Here is a 7111-nt window from a genome sequence, read left to right on the forward strand (position 1 = left end):
GCCGTCTGTCAGTGGCTATTGTACGTTGACATCGAACATAGGCAGCGATCACATTAATGTGAATGGGCCGTGTAGACCGCCCGTAAACCAGACGAATTCTCTCTGAGCAGTTTTCGCGCCAAGTGAAAAGAAGCGAACTTCTTTTGATGAATCGCTGAAAGACCGACAACAGCGGAACACGAGCGAGCACTAGCGAATGCGAACCGAACGCGAAAGATTACAATCGCCGAGTATTACACCAGAGAGGATTTTCATTCGCTGACGTTAGTTCGCTTACGTTCGTTATGCTTTACTTCGCACCAAAAGAAGTTAGCGGATAGGTGTTTACTGCGAGCTTCTGAAATGCCATCAGACGACAGATCAGAAAAAAGCGTGGACGCCGCGAATGCGAAATGCAGTACAATGTTGACAGATCATTGCATTCTGTTGCTGCCAAAGAACTCTAATATTTTTAATGTGATATTGAAGAGTGGCAGACGGTGGACGTAATGCATCAAGATTAGTTTCAATAAGCAAGGCATTCTCAGTTATTTTTAGAGATTATACGAGATATGGTGGAAAGGGATCGTAGGAAAATAAGATGGCGACTTGTACCGCTATGTAACGTGGTTACATTCCAATTCGGAATTCAGAAACAATCATGTAATCATGTACAATGAAGAGCCAAAGAAAGTGCTACACCTACCTTATATCGCATACGGCTCCTGCGAGCACCCAGAAGTGCCGCAACACGACGTGGAATGGACTCGATTAATGTCTGAAGTAGTGCTGGAGGGAACTGACACCATGATCCTGCAGAGCTGTCCATATCCGTAAGAGTATGAGGGGGTGGAGATCTCTTCTGAACAGCACGTTGCAAGGCATCACAGGTACACACAATAATGTTCATGTCTGAGGAGTTTGGTGGCCATTGGAAGTGTTTAAATTCAGAGGAGTGTTCCTGGAGTCGAGCCACTCTGTAGCAATTCTGGATGTGTGGTGCGTCACATTGTCCTGCTGAAATTGTCCATGTCCATTGGAATGCACAATGGACATGAATGGATGCAGTGATCAGACAGGATGCTTACGTACGTGTCATCTATCAGAGTTGTACCTAGACGTATCAGGGGTCCCATATCACTCCAATTGCGCACGCCCCACACCATTACAGAGCCTCCACCAACTTGGACAGTCCCCTGTTGACATGCAGAGTCCATGGATTCATGAAGCTGTCTCCATACTCATACACGTCCATCTGTTCGATACAATTTAAAACGAGGCTCGTCCGATCAGGCGACATGTTTCCAGTCGTCAACAGTCCAATGTCCGTGTCGTCGGGCCCAGGCGAGGCGTAAAGCTTTGTGTCGTGCAGTCATCAAGGGCACATGAGTGGGCCTTCGGCTCCGAAGGCCCATATCGATGATTGCATTGAATGGTTCGCACGCTGACACTTGTTGATAGCCCAGCATTGAAATCTGCAGCAATTTGCGGGAGGGTTGCATTTCAGTCAGGCTGAACGATTCTCTTCAGTCATTGCTTGTCTCGTTATTGCAGGATCTTTATCCGGCCGCAGTGAAGTTGGAGATTTGATGTTTTACACTCGTGAAATGGCCGTACGGGAAAATCTCCACTTCATTGCTACCTCGGAGAAGCTGTGTCTCATCGCTCGTGCGCTGACTATAACACCACATTCAAATTCACTTAAATCTTGATAACCTGCCACTGTAGCAGCAGTAAGCATTCTAACAACTGCGCCAGACACTTGTCGTCTTATGTAGGTGTTGCCGATCGCAGCGCCATATTCTACCTGTTTACATATCTCTGCATCTGAATACGCTTGCCTCTACCAGTTTCTTTCTGGCAGTGGTAGGGTCCTAGACAGCATATAACACGTCACGAACTGGAGCTAAAATCATGTGCTGTCGATCACATTGTCGAGCATTTCATCGACTTATCTAGCGCTACACCTGAGAACATACACCTATACCTAACTATCTTCGTCGAAACAGGGCTCGAAAGGCCCAACGGTTCCAACCGGTCACCGGCCAACCGGTCACCGCTAGGCGGATGAGCATGAGGCTGTCCCAGCCGTTGTCAGTTTCGCGACCAGAGCCGCTACTGCTCACTGAAGTAGCTCCTCAATTGGCCTCACAAGGGCTGAGTGCACCCCACTTGCCAACAGCGCTCGGCAGACTTGGACGGTCACCCAGCGACGTGCGAGCCAAGCCCTACAGCGCTTAACTTCGGTGATTTGATGGGAACCGGTGTTACCACAGCGGAAAGGCCGTTGGCATACTTACACTAGGCTTTCATATACTTGTCTAGGGCATATTGACTCAGAATTGTATTAAACAGAGTTCTCATCTCGCAGTACTGTCCTAGGTTTTCGGGAATTCAAAGTCGCCTCGCAGATATTCCCAATTTGACTCCCCCTTACACCCCACTAGCAGCTCGCATGGTATTTGGATGACAGGCCCCTCACTCGACTATGTGTCATTACTCCAGTTATGTGCTCTACTGAGAGAGAAAAAAAAGAAGTTGCCAAACCAACACGTATAATATTTGCGCGATGTGAGGATACTCATTGTAGAGCCTAATCTCTCAGATCATTTTCTCTTCGATATAATTACTTGACATTTGGTTTAATAACACCACATGAGTGTGACCGAAAGTTTCACTATTCCACCATTTTATGTTTGGCTGCTGCTAACACTTTATGTTCAGCAGAGATTTGAATATGGAGCTATCATGCAATTTTATTTCAACCATACCATGAACGATACAGAATTTTCCTAATTCATTAATAAAGGGATCTATCGGCTATAACACACCCAAAATCGAGAAGATGCTTTCCTACGTGTAGTTTGGTTACAAACAAAAAAAAAAAGTGGAGTCCAACAGCTCGCCTAGAACTAAAACGCTTCCTTTGGTAATCCAAACTCCTTTCGTCACTGCTACTAATCATTTTAAGTACAATCACTCCAGATCTCTGTCAAATATGTAAATATCTGGAGCAATTCTTCCTCAGTTTATCATGCAGATAAGAATAACTGAATAATTTGTACAAGTGAGCAATGTCAGGTCCAGTGTGTAATAGGAAAACTTACATATAGTGAAATGTATAACTGTGACATATTATCAGTTACCTCCTTCTTTTGGATGCCAGTACCGCAACTTGACGTCAAATGAATGGCGACAGGTGGCCTTTTCAGATGAATCACATTTTATTGCAACATCGGACAGATGGCTGTTGAGGCGTACGGTTGGAAACGGCGTGTAGGGCCCCCCGCAACACGAATTGGCATGGACTCGACTAATATCTGAAGTAGTGCTGGAGGGAACTGACACCTTGAATCCTGCAGGGCTGTCCATAAATCGGTAAGAGTACGAGGGGATGGAGATCTCTTCTGAACAGCACGTTGCAAGGCATTCCAGATATGCTCAATAATATTCATGTTTGAGGAGTTTGGCAGCCAGTGAAAGTGTTTAAACTCAGGAAAGTGTTCCTGGAGCCACTCTGTAGCAATTTTGGGCGTGAGGTGAAGCATTGTTCTGCTGAAATTGTCCATGTCCATCGGAATGCACAATGGACATGAATAGACGCAGGTGATCAGGCAGAATGCTTACGTAGGTGTCACCTGTCAGAGTCGTATCTACACGTATCAGGGATCCCGTATCACTCCAACAGCACACGCCCCACACGATCACAGAGCCTCCACTATCTTGAACAGTCCCCTGCTGACATGCAGGATCCATGGATTCATGAGGTTGTCTCCATAGCCATACAGGTCCATCCACTCGATACAATTTGAAATGAGACTCGTCCGACCAGGCAACATGTTTCCAATCATTAACAGTGCAATGTTGGTGTTGACGGGCCCAACTGAGGCGTAAAGCTTAGTGTTGTGCAGTCAGCAAGGGTACACGAGTGGGCCTTCGGCTCCGAAAGCCCATGTGCATGATGTTTCGATGAATGGTTCGCACGCAGACACTTGTTGATGGCCCAGCACTGAATTCTGCAACAATTTGCCGGGGTTTCACTTCTATGACGTTGAACGATTCTCTTCAGTCGTCTTTGGTCTCGTCCTTGCAGGATCTTTTCCGGCAGCAGCGATGCCGGTGATTTGACGGCTTGGTACACTCGTGAAATGGTCGTACGGGAAAATCTCCACTTCACCGCTACATCGGAGATGCTGTGTCCCATCGCTTGTGCGCCGACTATAACATCACGTTCAAACGCACTGCCATTCCAGCAGCTATGACTGGTCTAACAACTGCGCCAGACACTTGCTTTATATCGCAGCGCCGTATTCTGCCTGTTCACATATCTCTGTATTTGAATACATGCCTATATCAGTTTCTTTGGCTCCTCAGTGTATGTCCTGTACTTTCTTCTACTTAGTGTTTTTCATATACTATCTGATCGAAAATATCCACATGCCCCTACGTTATGCGGAACTGACTATGTGTCACGAGAGGTGAGTTCGCTAGTTTAAAAAGAGGCGAGGAGTATTGCGTTGTAGTAGAGAAGCAGTAACAGTGCGATCAGGAGAGTTTAGTCACCTGGGTACCAAATCCATGTTGGACATTTGTACACTGCTAAGACTGCCCAGGTCCACTGTTGGTGATGTGAATGTGAAGTGGTGACACGAAGGAACTGTCACAGTTAAACCAGAACTACGCAGATTGATTTCATGTAACGACAGACAGAAACTACTGATCACTGCGAAAGGTTTTGTAAAAGTAAATAAATAAATCGCTAGAAATCAGCGGAAGGAGTCACTCGCGAGTGCAGCTGCAGAATGACTGTGCGTAGGGAGTTATAAAGATTGGGTACAGTGGTCGAGCAGCTCCTCATAAGCCACACATTTATGTATTCAGTGCTAAGCGACGCTTGATGTGGTGTAAAGAGCGCCACCTCTAAACATTTGATGACTGGCAACGAGTGACTTCGAGTGATAAATCACTGTACAACATTTGGAAATCAGATGCAAGGATTTTGGTTTGGCAGATGCTTGGAGAACATTACCTGTTATCATGTATAGTGACAACAGTGAACTACAGAGGAGATGGTGTTACGGGTTGGGAGTACTTGGTTAAGGTGCGGTCCGTTTACTGTGCTTAAGAAAACGCTAAATGTAAAAGGATATGAAAACAGTTTACAGCGTTGTGTACAGCGTAAAGGAACAGTTCTGAGACGGTAACTGCGTCTCTATGACTGCTTTCATATAGCAGTACGTTCGAGGCAATGATTTGTGGACAGTAACATTCCCGAAGTGGACTGGCCTGCCATATGTCTCGGCCTGAAGCGAGTGGAATGAATTAGAAAGCCAAATTTGCTCCAGACTATAGCGCCCAACGTCACTAACTTCCCGATTTCGGCTCCATCAATGATATTAAGACACCACATTGAAAACGTCCCCAGCATAATTTAAACTCTCGTAAAGGGCGGGCACACCACATCTTAATGTTCACTAATAGGTGTCCGGGTACTTTTGATCGGATGGTGTATACGGAAAGCAATGTGGAGTGTATAGTTCTCGAGGACTGGCAGGCGAATGTTTGAGGACGGAAAGGATAAGAGTTTCGTAGATAGCTGAGACATTTCGTCATTTGAGTGATTAGTAGTTTTAGTAGCTTCAGTATACTTTGGGCTTTCTTTTGGATGATAGGTACGTGGGTGTTCCACGTTAGCTTTTGATTGAGTGTTAGTCCAAGAAAGTTTTATTTACTTGAGTTGGAGGGAGAGACTGATTGTATGCAGGGGAGTTGGTTGTGAGGAGAAGGATTGTGGACTGTGAGTCAGTGGAAAGCTTTCCAATCTGACTTCACGAATAGCGTTGAGTTGAGTTTAATGCATGTCTAGTCGTCAGTTGCAGTGTTTTTTTGCACGCTGTGCGTATTTGTAATTGCCGGAGGCCATGTGAGAATACTGTGATACAGCGGGCGAGATGCTCGTATGTAATCCAAAAGTTCGACGAGGGAGAGTAAGTCGTCTGGGGGAGATGATACGGTAGGTATTTGAGTAGCACTAGTTTCAATCGAGGTTGTTTGTAGCAAGGAAGTGATGGTGGAGATATGTTGTGGATTTTGGGGGACAGTACGGTGGACTGCGATCTGGATGTGGCTATAATCCTGTTAGATAACAGGAATCACATCGTGACTACGTAGGCTTTCCCGGCGTAATAAGTCTTGAAAGTCTTTTCGGGTTTGCTGCCGGATCCTAAAATCAACTTGACTCGATAAAAATGAAATTTGAGGAAACTGTTGTAATTGCCAACATTTCCGGTATTTGGAATAGTGTGTATAAAGAGGCGATCGAAATTAGGTTGGCTGATAATTTAATCAACAGGGACAATGGGTTTCCTCTTAGCAAAACGTGGAATCCTGTATTATCTCGCATCAAAACTGAACGTTCTTCGGTGCGGCCTTGATTGCGATATATCGTTGCCAGCAGTGTTTCACTAAGGGCGGCGCCACCTCCCTGTTTTGGAAGTCAGAAACCGTGATGGGCGGCGCATGCGCCGTGTACTGAACGGTGGCCTATATAGGACGTCGAATTGCAATGTTGCGTCTCTTGCAGGCAGCGGAAGAAGCCACCCCTCCACAAAGGGATGGCCCGCCGCCGTAAATACAGCTCCCGGAACACTTGCTAGCTCAAATTCGACATAAGAACAGAGTGGCAAAAGAGTGGAAGATAACCAGAAACCAGGCCACAAGGAGGCTGCTCAATCGTCTACAGAGAGAATTGAAGGCAGCGCTCAATGAGCACAGAAACCAGCAATGGCAAAACCGCCTCACAGCCCTCAAAGTAGACGATCACACACTTTGGCAAGCAACCAAACAATTCACAAGAAGACGCGCTAGGATGCCGCCACTGCACGGCGAGCGGGGTATGGCCTACAGCCATGCTGAAAAGGCCAACGCCCTCGCCGACACTTTCGAGAAGCAGTTCCAAGCGGCTGAACCCCAGGATGATGAGCATGAAAGAGTGGTCCGTCGTCAACTGGCTGTCTTCCTCAATGCTGAGGAGGACCCAGAAGACGAACCCACAGTTTTTGCCCCTGAAGACGTGGCAAAAGTAATTAGGTCCCTCCCCTCCAAAAAGACGCCAGGACATGACAATGTCACC

At 46.4% G+C, this 7111-nt stretch overlaps 1 pseudogene; it reads right to left on the bottom strand.

Annotated features, from left to right (window-relative positions):
* Nucleotides 1-2152: 2152 nt before the first annotated feature.
* LOC124723266 lies at nt 2153-2271 on the bottom strand (annotated as a pseudogene).
* Between the last annotated feature and the right edge of the window lie 4840 nt (nt 2272-7111).

This window comes from Schistocerca piceifrons, chromosome 1, assembly GCF_021461385.2.
Source record: "Schistocerca piceifrons isolate TAMUIC-IGC-003096 chromosome 1, iqSchPice1.1, whole genome shotgun sequence".
NCBI classification, from domain to species: domain Eukaryota; kingdom Metazoa; phylum Arthropoda; class Insecta; order Orthoptera; family Acrididae; genus Schistocerca; species Schistocerca piceifrons.